This window comes from Tursiops truncatus, chromosome 3 (genome assembly GCF_011762595.2).
Source record: "Tursiops truncatus isolate mTurTru1 chromosome 3, mTurTru1.mat.Y, whole genome shotgun sequence".
NCBI lineage: Eukaryota > Metazoa > Chordata > Mammalia > Artiodactyla > Delphinidae > Tursiops > Tursiops truncatus.
In genome coordinates this window covers 24,591,500-24,606,234 of record NC_047036.1, presented here as the reverse complement: position 1 = coordinate 24,606,234, position 14,735 = coordinate 24,591,500, and the positions used below count along the sequence as shown (strand labels likewise).

The window sequence follows — 14,735 nt, the reverse complement described above, 5'->3', positions numbered from 1 at the left end:
CAATCTTTGGTAAATAAAATATTTTATATATTAACTATGTATTTATAATTTTCATTATCTTGACTAAATTTACTATCATAAAATGCTCTGATAATTTTGTGGTCAAACATCTTCCACTAAGGGTGTATATATATATATTTTTTTTTACTCTTAAAAATACCTGTAGACTTTTGTTTGTCGCAATTAGGTAAAGTACTCATCCTCATCTAAAAACAACTGAAGAATGGTGGTTAAAATATGTTTAACTTAATCAACCAGTTGGAAAGGAGGTATAGAATATTCAGAAGCTAAAAACTAATTGAAAAGCGTATCTAGAGATGTCAGCAGAGCACTGAAGCTTTCTTTTGCCTTGAAAACATTTGATAAACCTTATTAACTTTTAGGCCACTGTGGATAAAGCCCACAGCCTACTCAAATGTGTGGAAGCTCATAAGAGACCCTTTGCCCCATTAAACTGGGATCCAGGAATACTTAATCTTTACTGTAACAGTTAGCTGTAACTGCCCAACCTCATTTTGAAAGTACACACAGTTCATGACTTCAAGGAAAACTGCTTTTATAAACCTTGGCTCTCAGGAGGGGAATTTTTTTTTTTTTCTTTAGATTTCATAACCACAGGTCAACATCACAGCAGGTTTGCATACCAAATTCACACTGTCTGGATATCAGGCAATCTCAGGTGTACAATTTGTTGGAGGTGGTATGGCATCCATATAAAATGTCAGAAGCAGGAGCAGTTCTCTCCAGAGTAAACTGCCTTCAACACTGGCCTCAAATTTGTCCTCAAACAAGGCTCAAAGAAATGAGCTTATGGTGTAAACAACCCAATCAAAAAGATGGGCAGAAGACCTAAATAAACATTTCTCCAAGAAGACATATAGATGGCCAAAAGGCACATGAAAAGATGCTCATGTTGGCTAATTTTAGAGAAATGCAAATCAAAACTACAATGAGGAATCACCTCACACCAATCAGAATGGCCATCATCAAAAAGTCTACAAATAATAACACTGGAGAGGGTGTGGAGAATAGGGAACCCTCCTACACTGTTGATGGGAATGTAAATTGATTCAGCCACTATGGAGAACTGTTTGGAGGTTCCTGAAAAAACTAAAAATAGAGCTACCATATGATTCAGTAATCCCACTCCTGGGCATATATCTGGAGAAAACCATAATTCTAAAAAATACTTGCATCCCAGTGTTCATTATAGCACTGTTTACAATAGCGAGGACATGGAAGCAACCTAAGTGTCCATTGACAGAGGAATGGATAAAGATGTGATACATATACACAATGGAATAGTACTCATCCATAAAAAAGAATGAAATAATGCCATTTGCAGCAACATGGATGGACCTAGAGATTATCATACTAAGTGAAGTAAGCCAAAGACAAATATCATATGATATCACTTATATGTGGACTCTATAAAAAATGATACAAATACTCATGAATACAAAACAGAAATAGACACACAGACATAGAAAACAAACTTATGGTTACCAAAGGGGAAAGTGGAGGGGATAAATTAGGAGTTTGGGATTAACATATACACAGTACTATATATAAATTAGATAACTAACAAAGACCTACTGTATAGCACAGGGAACTATATTCAATATTTTGTGATAACCTGTAAGGGAAAAGAATCTGAAAAAGAATAGATATGTACATATATATATATGAGATATATATATATATATGATATATATAAAAAACTGAATCACTTTGCTATACACCAGAAACTAACACAAGATTGTAAGTCAACTATACTTCAATAAAAAAAAACTTTTTTAAGTTGAAAAAAAAATCAGTGAACCAAAATTCAAATTGAAAAAACAGATAAAAAGATTAAAATGAAAGATAAGGAAAATGCTATTTATAAAAACTTGTGGTATACAGCTAAATGCTACTTAAAAAAAAATGTATAGCTTTTATGTATATAATAGGATATATGAAAGTTAGCATATAAACAAAAAACAGATTATTGAAATAGAAGAGAAAAATGTAATAGAGAATATCAAAATTGCCTAAACAGTATCTTCATTGACAGTTACCAAAATAGAAAAACATCTGGTGAGGATTAAGTGAAAAAATAAGGGATTTCAAAAGAAAATGGAACAAAATGGTGTTCTGCAAATATAAATATAAAGTTATATTTACTAAAATTGATATCAGTAGGGAAACTTGCATTTATTTCCCAATAATTTACTAAAAATGACCCCCAAAGAAAAACTAATCTTGTAATAATTTATTAAGTTGAATCAATATTCTGATATCTTACAACAAATTAACAGTCCCAGATTTTGTTTCCAGTGAATTCTGCCAACTTTATAAGGAGCACCTAGTTTCAAGCTTGCTCAAACTATTTCAGGACCTTTATCTTATTGTATGATAAGTACAGCCTTGGCCCAAAGACTGATGAAGACATAACCAAATGGAAAATTTTATGCTAATTTCATTCATGGTTATGAATGTAAAAATCTTAAGTTAGACCTTTGTGGTATGAATCATGAATCTGGAAATAAAATTGGATTCATTTCAGGAATTCAGGGTTTATTTAACCTTATAAAATTAAATAATGTAATTCACTAGCATGTTAGAGAAAAATAATTCATAATGTTCACCTAGTAGGCACAGAATATATATTTTCATGAAATTTCAATCCATCTGTAATAAAAATTTAATTATAAAAGGGTATTTCCATTGCCTGATAGTCTTATCAGAATAATTAAATTGTTTAATACATTCAAAAATAGTATAAGTTTATTTTTCACTCACTTAACAGTTCAGGGTGGATTCACATTGTTGAACACCTGTCCCTTAGTGACCTTAGGGGTCAGTTGCTTTATCTCTCATCATGTGCCTTTAAAATAGGATGACCATATAATGTGTTATTCAAAATGGGATATCTTTGATAGTGACTGGGGGAACTACGAATCATTCTTTTAGAATGCCAGGTTTATTACCCCAGACATACTGGGGTAGGTGGTCATGCTTCAAAAGGATCCTTCTTTGGTCATAACAATTTCTGTCTTTAGGGTGGGTCATAGAGTATGAGAGAATATAAATATTTTACCTGAGAAGTTTTAATGGACAATCTTGAAATTATATACATCAATTTTAATCAGCTTCATTTGCTGGAACTTGTCACACAGCTTACGGAACTGCAAGGTTGACTAGGAAATTTGGTCAAACTTTTTCTCATAAAGTAGAGGATAGATTTTCATCAACAGTTAGTGGTCTTTGCTATACATAATATATCTTAAAAAATATGGAGCAAATATTATACTTAATCATGAAATATTACAAGAATGGGAACTCAAGATCAAGAGCAAAGCAAGGATACACAATCTTATTTAATATTGTTTTGGAAATGCTACCCAGAGATAAATGAGGCAAGAGATACAAAGATTGGAAAAGTATTCGAAAGTTATTATTTTCAGATAATATGTTTGTTTTTATAGAAACCCCTAAAATACTATATATAAATTATTAGATGTACAGAGTTTATCATGGATTCTGGATACAAAATTAACATTAAAAATAACATCCACACTTCAACAATAAATGTTATTAAAAATCACATAGACGATTTGCCACAGCAGCATTAATAAAATGAATATACATAACAAAAGCTGTATAAGACCAGTATGGAAATATTACAAGCCTTATTAAAATATATTAAGACCTAAGTAAATTGAGGCATATAACATGTTATCGGTTAGAACACTTTATATTAAGATGTCAATTCTCAAGAAGTTATCCAGTAAGTTCAGTACAATACATATTGAATAAAATCCATAATAAATAAAATCAAACCAAAATCTGCAAAGAATTTCTCTTGACAATCTGAATCATACACACACACACATATGTAGCAATGCATGTAAGAGCACACACACACAGACATACATGTATCAATACATAGAAGAACAGAGAGCCCAAAATAATTAGATACTGTTTACTTTTGGTAAAATATTTCACAGATTTTTTTCATAAATTACACATGACTATATTTGTTATAATATTGTTATTATGCTATATATTTTATTTTCTCTTCCCAATATTTTAGAGAAATAATAAAAATGTTGACTAGTTCAATACATCAAATATTCACGCTAAACTTCTGCATGAGAATTCTGCGAGAGATTTGACTAGGAAAGAGTCAAGGATCCAGATTGATAGTATTCACCTGTAGAAAGAAAAAATGCAAATAGATTTCTTAGTTTCACAGATCTTTATCTTCAACTCATGTTGTTCTCTTGAGTTACAAACTTGTATATCAAGCTCACTCACATCTCCACGTAGAAGTTGCCTGGACACTTAAATTTGTTTAAAATTGATCACATTATGTGTACATCTTCACTCCTCATCGCACAAGATCTAATTCAACCAGCTGTCAAAGTAGACACTTGGATATCACTCTGGAATCTTTCTTTTCCTTCTCCGCTTCTACCATCTCTCCTACTGTATAAAAATCACTTGGGCTTCCCTGGTGGCGCAGTGGTTGAGAATCTGCCTGCCGATGCAGGGGATACAGGTTCGAGCCCTGGTCTGGGAAGATCCCACATGCCGCGGAGCAACTAGGCCCATGAGCCACAACTACTGAACCTGTGCATCTGTAGCTTGTGCTCCACAACAAGAGAGCCCCGTGCATTGCGACGAAGAGTGGCCCCTGCTTGCTGCAACTAGAGAAAGCCCACGCACAGAAATGAAGACCCAACACAGCCAAAAATAAATGAATAAAATTTTAAAAAAAGAAAAATCAATCACTGCCAGAGGGAGGAATACTCCCAAACTCATTCTATGAGGCCACCATCACCCTGATCCCAAAACCAGACAAAGATGTCTTAAAGAAAATTACAGGCCAGTATAACTGATGAACATAGATGCAAACATCCTCAACAAAATACTAGCAAACAGAATCCAACAGCACATTAAAAGGATACACCATGATCAAGCGGGGTTTATCCCAGGAATGCCAGGATTCTTCAGTATACGCAAATCAATCAATGTGATAAACCATATTAACAAACTGAAGGAGGAAAACCATATGATCGTCTCAATAGATGCAGAGAAAGCTTTCGACAAAATTCAACACCAATTTATGATAAAAACCCTCCAGAAAGTGGGCATAGAGGGAACCTATCTAAACATAGTAAAAGCCATATATGACAAACGCACAGCCAACATCATTCTCAATGGTGAAAAACTGAAACCATTTCCTCTAAGATCAGGAACAAGACAAGGGTTCCCACTCTCACCACGTTATTCAACATAGTTTTGGAAGTTTTAGCTATGGCAATCAGAGAAGAAAAAGAAATAAAAGTAATCCAAATTGGAAAAGAAGTAAAACTGTCACTGTATGCAGAAGACATTATACTATACATAGAAAATCCTAAAGATGCCACCAGAAAACCACTAGAGCTAATCAATGAATTTGGTAAAGTAGCAGGATACAAAATTAATGCACAGAAATCTCTTGCATTCCTATACACTAGCAATGAAAAATCAGAAAGAAATAAAGGAAGCAATCCCATTTACCACTGCAACAAAAAGAATAAAATAACTAGGAATAAACCTACCTAAGGAGGCAAAAGACCTGTATGCAGAAAACTATAAGACACTGATGAAAGAAATCAGAGATGATACAAACACGTGGTGAGATATACCATGTTCTTGGATTGGAAGAATCAACATTGTGAAAATGACTCTACTACTGAAAGCAATCTACAGATTTGATGCAATCCCTATCAAATTACCAATGACATTTTTCACAGAACTAGAACAAAAAATTTCACAATTTGTATGGAAACACAAAAGACCCCAAAGAATAGCCAAAGCAATCTTGAGAAAGAAAAACGGAGCTGGAAGAATCAGGCTCCCTGATTTCAGACTATACTCCAAAGCTACAGTAATCAAGACAGTATGGTATTGACACAAAAACAGAAATATAGATCAATGGAACAGGATAGAAAGCCCAGAGATAAACTGATGCACATATGGTCGCCTTATCTTCAACAAAGAATATACAATGGAGAAAAGACAGCCTCTTCAATAAGTGGTGCTGGGAAAACTGGACAGCTATATGTAAAAGAATGAAATTAGAACACTTCCTAACACCATACAGAAAAATAAGCTCAAAATGGATTAAGGACCCAAATGTAAGGCCAGACAGTATAAAACTCTTAGAGGAAAACATAGGCAGAACACTATGACATAAATCACAGCAAGATCCTTTTTGACCCACCTCCTAGAGAAATGGAAATAAAAACAAAAATAAACAAATGTGACCTAATGAAACTAAAAGCTTTTGCACAGCAAAGGAAACCATAAACAAGACAAAAAGACAACCCTTAGAATGGGAGAAAATATTTGCAAATGAAGCAATTGACAAAGGATTAATCTCCAAAGTATACAAACAGCTCATGCAGCTCAATATCAAAAAAACAAACAACCCAATCCAAAATTGGATGGAAGTCCTAAATAGACATTTATCCAAAGAAGACATACAGATGGCCAACAAACACATGAAAAGCTGCTCGACATCACTAATCATTAGAAAAATGCAAATCAAAACCACCATGTGGTATCACCTCACACCAGTCAGAATGGCCATCATCAAAAAATCTTGAAACAGTAAATGCTGGAGAGGGTGTGGAGAAGAGGGAACCCTCTTGCACTGTTGTTGGGAGTGTAAATTGATACAGCCACTATGGAGAACAATATGGAGGTTCCTTGAAAAACTAAAAATAGAACTACTATATGACCCAGCAATCCCACCACTGGGCATATACCCTGAGAAAACCATAATTCAAAAAGATACATGTACCACAGTATTTATCGCAGCCCTATTTACAATAGCTAGGATATGGAAGCAACCTAAATGTCTATCAACAAATGAATGGATAAAGAAGATGTGACACATATATACAATGGAATATTACTCAGCCATAAAAAGGTATGAAATTGAATTATTTATTATGAGGTGGATAGACCTAGAGTCTGTTATACAGACTGATGTTACGTCAGAAAGAGAAAAACAAATACCGTATGCTAACGCACATATATGGAATCTAAAAAAACGGTACTTATGAACCTAGTGGCAGGGCAGGAATAAAGAGACAGACGTAGAGAACAGACTTGAGGACACAGGGTGGGAAGGGGAAGCTGGGATGAAGTGAGAAAGGAGCACTGACATATATACACTACCAAATGTAAAATGGATGGCTAGTGGGAAGCTGCTGCATAGCACAGGGAGATCAGCTCAGTGCTTTGTGACCACCCAGAGAGGTGGGATAGGGAGGGTGGGAGGGAGATGCAAGAGGGAGGGCATATGGGCATATATGTATACATATAGCTGATTCACTTTGTTGTACAGCAGAAACTAACATGATATTGTAAAGCAATTTTACTCCAATAGGGATTAAAGAAAAAAAGAGTAGTATATATCTTAGCCAACAACAACAACAAAAATCAATCACTGCCAGAAAATAGATTTGATAGTAAAATATTTTGTCATTTTTTTCTGCCATTTTTAAATCCCCACACACTGGTTCAGGCTATTATCATTTCATGATGATTACTGAGACCCAGATTTGTCTAGAGGTATGCCCCTTTAATCTGTGCTTCTCACTGTGTATAGAATACAGTTTCTAAATCAGAATTGATGAGATCCCTCCCCTTCTTTCAATTTTCTAACACTTCAGGTGTTTTCAGGAAATATATAAATCCAATTATATAGACAGGTTAGGGTAGGTTAGGCTGTAGAATCGAATAAATTCCCCAAAGTATACAGTGGCTTGGTGACAGACTATGTTAAATTTCTTGCTTATGAATCAGCCACATGGATGTTGCTAGCTTTTTAGATAGATCCCTGCTGTATACTGATTCAGGGACCCACTTTTTTTCTGTCTTCTGGCTCTTTATAATCTGGTTCAAGCCATCAGGAAAAAAAAAAATCATGAATAACATAATAAGGCACTGCTGCTTTCTAAAAGCCTAGAAATGACACTCATTTTCTGTTGTCTGGAAATTAGTTCCACGGTAACATCTAGCTGAAAAGGAGCCTGAAAAATGAAGTCAGGTTGTGTGCTCAGGAGAAAGAGAAGAACATGGATTTTGGTAACCACTTGGCTTTGAGGATTTTATGATCTGGTCCTCTGGTCCTGCTTGCCTTACAATGTCTCTTGCCATTTCTGGCTCCCTCCAAGTCTCTTCTCTAGCCGTGATGAATTACTGCAATCCCTTACATTCTCTTTCCCCAAGACTTTTTTAATGTATTGGCTTTTTCTTTCTTTTTCTTTTTTTGATTTTTTACTTTATATTGGAGCATAGTTTATTAACAATGATGTGTTAGTTTCAGGTGTACAGCAAAGTGATTCAGTTATACATATACATACATGTATCTATTCTTTTTTAAGTTCTTTTCCCATTTAGATTATTATAGAATATTGAGCAGCGTTCCCTGTAGCATTTTCTGATTGAATTTAACTTTCCACCACAGGTCCATTGTTAGGAGCTGAGTTGTGTCTCCAAATATCTTATTTTGAAGTCCCAAATCCAGTACCTCAGAATATAACCAGACTTGGAGATAAGCTATTTAAAGAGGTGATTAAGTTAAAATTAGGCTCTTAAGAGTGGTGCCTAATCCAGTATGACTAGTGTTCTTACAAGATGAGGAAGAGATACTCGGGAGGCCTGCATATAGAAAGACCATGTGGTGACACACTCAGAAGGCAGCCGAGGAGAAGGTCTCAGAAGAAACCAAACTGTAGCTTCAGCTAACACCTCTGTCACTTCTGTGACTTTCTTTATGGGCTGACAGAGATGTGATATATATGTATGGGCCAGCCTAAATCAAGTGAGGGTTGAGGCAAGAATAATGGAAAGAAAGTAAGAAAACAATGTGAAATTCAGACATCTAAATCCCTTGCAACTGATTTCATGATAGGAAGAGGACTGTATCTCAAGATAGCCAGATCATAATGTAACGTGATGGATAAACTCTGATGAATAAAAGCTAATTGTTTCTACAAACTTTGAACATATACATGGTTAGCTGATACCTTCGCACATTACCCAATACTAATGCATGGTTTTTGCAAACTGCAATTGCAGTCTTGGGGAGTGGGACCCTAAGAGCCCTGCACTATGCCTTGAAATAACATGGTTGTATTTTGCCTGAGCAGGTATAAATTATAAGATAGACACAGATTTACTAGCACTGGTAATTTAAATGTTGTAGCCATTAATGTTGTTTAAGAGGCTTGGTGAATAATAGCTAAACCATTTGTACCTCTTGTCACCAGACTTCTCTTAATCTGCTGAGTAAACAAGATCATCGAAATTTTCGTTGTGAATATTTCTGTGCTACTATATTCTGTGGCTTAGAACACAGATAATTTTTTCCTGCCTGCTCTCTTAAGCAGATAAATGCATGATCTCAAAAGTTATTAGCATATCAGTGTAATTGACTGTAATAAAAAATGAAAAATCCTAATAATGTTCCTATATGTCATTCCCATAGACCTCAATTATTCAGAAGTTTCTTAATGCTGCTGCTGCCTAGCAGAGTGTAACCCATTAAATATGTAACTGGGCTAAAATATAAAAGTTTCTTAAATGCTCATAGGATAAAATCATGGTGGTGTTTTAAAATTTAATGTTGCTTAACCTGCAACACAATGAATTCCTCTGCCCAGAAATAAAGTTTATGGTGTGAAAGTAGAAATTAATCCATTGTGTTTTGTAAAAGTGGTCACACCAAATTTTTATTTTTCTTTCTTTGTTCAACTTTTGATTTCTGCTCTAAATATGCAGTTTGCTCTAACAAAGTTTTAAAGTTTGAAAAGAATGGGCATCTAATAAATTATTGTGTATGTTATTCTTATCACAGGTGAATAAGATCAAGAAAAATAAAATAGGGAGAAATTAAGTTGTTATATATTTCAAACTTTATCTATCTGTCTATTGAAGAGCAAAGAACCAAGAGTAACCCAGACACATTTAAAAAAGAATAGAAAAAATTAAAGTACTTCAAAGGTAATTTCTTCATAAGCTTTATGAAAAATAAACATGTTAGTTATTACATGTTAGGTAACATTCAACAAATTTATTATCTAACAAATATGTTAGGTAACATGCTTTTTTTTATTATTTTAAAATAAGCCACATTTTTGTTATATATGCTTAATATTTTATAAAATAAAGTATAGGCAATTTTATTTGACAATGAATATGGATATATACATGAGGAAATGTGCAAGTCTACTCTGTGTAGTAATCAAATCTGTAATTTAAAAATTGTAGAAAAATATAATTATATATGTCCATGGGACTTTAACAAGACTATAGATAATTTGTATTCTAAATATTATTCTTGAAGAGAAGAGCAGTATTTCCAAAATGAACTTAAACTAAGAACATTATCATATTCAGAATCCATTCTTTACTTAAAAACACTCTCATCATTTTTAGAATTTATAACATATTTCATACAGCTGCTTTCCCTCCTTAACCTTTTTATAGATATGGGCATTTTGGAAAACATTCTGAGGGCAGTTACGTAGATGAATTGCTTTGGGCACCGAGTCACAAAAAGGTTAGAGTTTTCTGTTCTCTCCCTCCCTCCCTCCCTCCCTCCTTCCCTTCCTCCCTCTCTCCCTGTCTCTCTCTTTCTCTTTTTCTTCCTTCCTTCCTTTTTTCTTTTTCTTTTTTGTTTTAAATACAGCCTGGAAGCATAGATACGAGGGTGAGAGATGACGAGAAAACTAAACCATTCAGGATTTGGGAGAGATTTTCTAATTTAAGATGCTCAAAGATAAATTTCCTTCTTTCTAATATAATCCACTGAGAATATTTTAAAACAGGCTAGGACAACAGTTGTTACTGGTTCATGTGGAGAGGATTAAGTCATAGGATAGTTCAATTTAGATTTCAATAGCACCATCAATCTTCATTTTCTACTTTCTTAGAAAGCAATGTTGGAAAACAAGAAAAGCCGCAATATCGGTCTCCTCTCTTGGGTAGGGCAGTGATATCAACAACTTTCAAATAACCTGGCCTGTGTGTTCCTTTCAAAAAATAGTACTGACTGGTGCTCTTTGTATGCATTTCTGTTTGTTTCATTATATTAATACATCTTTACTTACATGGTGTCAAAGGGAAAAAATTAAAAGTTATGCCAGTGCCCCAAAGGTGCACATACCTTCGTGTGTGCGCACGCATGTGCACACACACATGTACACACTCCCCAAAATTTAGTGTGTGAAAGATATTTTATTCCATGGCTTTTGGTTAAATGGAGCAAATCAAAGGGATTGAAGTAATAATTAACCCCCAGTTATACTATTTTTTTCTCATGGAACATTTGGAAGAAATCTACTTGATTCTACCTTCAAAGAAGCAGTCATATAAAACACTTCTTCATTATCCTGGCAGTTGACACATTTCAAAACTATGAGTAATTCATAGAATCTGTTGGCGAAATATATAAACTGCCAAAACACATACACACACGTGGACACACACGTGCACATGCTCTTTTACTGTGCTGAAAAAGATTTATTTGAAATAAAGGTTTATGTATATTAACAGTATGCTAACTGAATCTTTTAAGGTCTGAAAATACTTTAAAATTGAAATGAGAGAATCAGGGACATTTCCAGGTTAAAATAATAAGTTGGGGACTTCTCTGGTGGGGCAGTGATTAAGAATCTGCCTGCTAATGCAGGGGACATGGGTTCGAGCCCTGGTCAGGGAAGATCCCACATGCCTCAGAGCAACTAAGCCCACGTGCCACAACTACTGAAGCCCGTGCGCCTAGAGCCTGTGCTCCACAACAAAGAAGAAGCCACCGCAGTCAGAAGGAAGAATAGCCCCACTCGCTGCAACTAGGGAAAGCCCGAGCACAGTAATGAAGACCCAACACAGCCAAAAATAAATAAATAAATAAATAAATTTAAAAATTACTTTGTATTAATATATTATGTTTGTGACAATTAAGGAACCAGTATTGATATATCATAATTATTAACTAAAGTACATACTTTATTCAGATTTCTTTAGTTTTGTTTAATTTTTTTTTCCTGTTTCAGAAAACTACATTATGTTTATTCATTATGTTTCAGACTTCCTTGTTTTTGATGACCTGGACAGTTTTGAAGAGTACTGATCAGGTAATTTTTAGAATATTCCTTAATTGAAACATTTGTGAAAATTTTATCATGAATGGGTATTGGATTTTTCAAATAGCTTTTCTGTATCCATGAACATGATTATATGATTTTTTTTCCTTTAACTTGCAGATAGAGTAGGTTAAATTTATGAAGTTTGCGTGTTGAAACAGCCTTGTATACTTAGAACAAATCCCACTTTGTCTTGGTGAATAATTCCTTTTATAGTTTGTTGGCTTTGTTGAGGATTTTGTGTGAATTTTCTGAAGGAGTTTGGTCTGTAATCTTCTTTCTTGTAATATTTGAATCTGGTTTTGTTTCTGTTGTGCTGGCATCACAGCATGAGTAAGGATTGATTCTCTTGCTTTTATTTTCTTGAAGAGATTTGGGAGAATGAACATTGTTTCTTCCTTAAATATTTCATAGTATTAATTAGTGAAATCATCTAAGTTTGGTGCTTTCTATTTGAAAGATTTTTCAGTTATTGATAAAATTTTTTTATAGGTAACAGGATGCTAATGTTACCTATTTCTCTTTGAGTGAATTTTGGTAAATGTGATATTGGTCCATTACATCTAAATTTTCAATTGTATATGCATAAATTTATTATTTTCCCTTGTTAACTTTTAATGTCCACATATTAATAGTGATAAACCACTTTCATTTCTGATATTTGTAATTGTATCTTATTTATTTTTTGTTTGTTAGCCTCACTAGAGATTTATCAGTTTTATTCATGCTTTATAAAAAAAAAAAAAGCTTTTGGTTTCTTAAATTTCTCTTTTTTCTCAATTTTGTTAAGTTCTGCTCTAATTTTATTATTTTCTTTTTTATTCTTGTTAACAGTATACTGAAAATACTTTAAAATTCAAATGAGAGAATCAAGGACATTTCCAGGTTAAAAAAATAAGTTGATAGTAGAGGACAAATTTACAGTTTTTTAAAAATTTTAGACTTAATTTGCTCTTCTTAAGATTTCTAGTGCAGAGCTTAAGATTTCTAGTGCAGAGCTTAAGTTACTGTTTTCTTATACTTCCTCCTTTTTAATACATATATTTATTTAAAAGTGTGTCCTTTAATCTGCAGGTATTTGGGAATTTCCAGATGTCTTTCAGATGTTGATTTCTAGTTCAATTCCATTGTCTGAGCACTTAATTTGTATGATTTCTATTTTTTTTAATTGGTTAAGGGCTTTTATGGCCAATAATACTGTTTAGTTTTGTGAATGTTTCACGTGAGATTGAGAAGAAGGTATATGTATTATGCTATCGTTTGTATGTTGTATTCTATAAATGTCCGTTAGGTCAGGTTGGTTGATAATGCTGTTCAGTTCATATCCTTATTGATTTAATTCATGCTTAACCAGTTACTGAATAAAAGGGCATTGAATTCCCCAAGTATAATAGTGCGATTGTCTATTACTCCTTTAAATTTTAACTTTAGCTGGATGTATTTAGAAGCTCTTTTGTCACATGCATACACATTTAGGATTATGATATCTTCTTGGAGAATTGACCCCTTTATCATTTTATAATGCCCTCTTTAAACCTGATATTCATCCTTGTTCTGAAGTTGATTTTGTCTGAAATTAATACAGCTACTCCAGCTTTCTTTTGGTTATTGTTAGCATGGTATACTTTTTTTTCTGTTCTTTTACTTTTAACTTAGTGGATTCTTTGTACTTTAAGTGTGGTTCCTTTACACAGTGTATATTTGGGTTAAGTTTTTATCTTTTCTGAAAATCTCTGTCAGTGGTGTAGTTAGGACGTTCACATATAAAGTGCTTATTGATATAGTTGAGTTGATATCTTGCATGATCACCATCAAATACATTGTATTGCTTTGTGTATAGTGCAGGTAACTTAGAACTGAGAATTCTCAAGTCCTCCCTCCTGTCCCTTGTGACTTTGCTATCATTCATGTCACTGATCTGTGTGATATACTCACTCAATACATTATGACTGTTATTGCTTTAAAGTTCTCTTTTTAGATCAATTAAGAGTATGAAAAATAAAGAATTTATTTTACCTTTATGTACTTCTTCTCCGACACTCTCCCCTTCTTCTCTCTGTCATTCCTTCTTTTTCTCTGCTCTTTCTTTATCCGAAAGCCCAACTGCATATATGTTACATCTTTTGACAGTCTCACAGCTCTTGGACTTACCATTCTCCTTATTTATTTCTTTATTTTTCTTTGCCTTTCAGTTTGAAAAGTATCTATTGACCTATCTTCAGGTTTATGGATCCTTTTCTGATTTGTATGGAATCTACTAGCGATCCCATGAAAGGCATTCTTCATTTCTGTTACTCTGCTTTCTATGTCTAGTGTGTCTTTTCATTGCTCCTTAGAATATGTACCTCTGCTTATACTACCCATTTTTGATGCATTTTATCTACTTGCAACATTTGTGTCTGAGTCTCATTCTGGTGATAGCCTGGTGTCTTCAGAGTATTTGTGTGTGAGTATGCATGTTTGTCTGTTGTGTCATGTGTGTGTGTTTGACTTTTGGCCTGCCTTGTAACTTTTTGCTGGAAGCCAGACATGTTGCATCAG

At 33.9% G+C, this 14,735-nt stretch overlaps 1 pseudogene; it reads right to left on the bottom strand.

Moving 5' to 3' along the window:
• The window catches only part of LOC101332174 (mitochondrial inner membrane m-AAA protease component paraplegin pseudogene), a 28,759-nt pseudogene extending 14,411 nt beyond the window's left edge, over nucleotides 1–14,348 (bottom strand).
• Nucleotides 14,349–14,735: the final 387 nt, after the last annotated feature.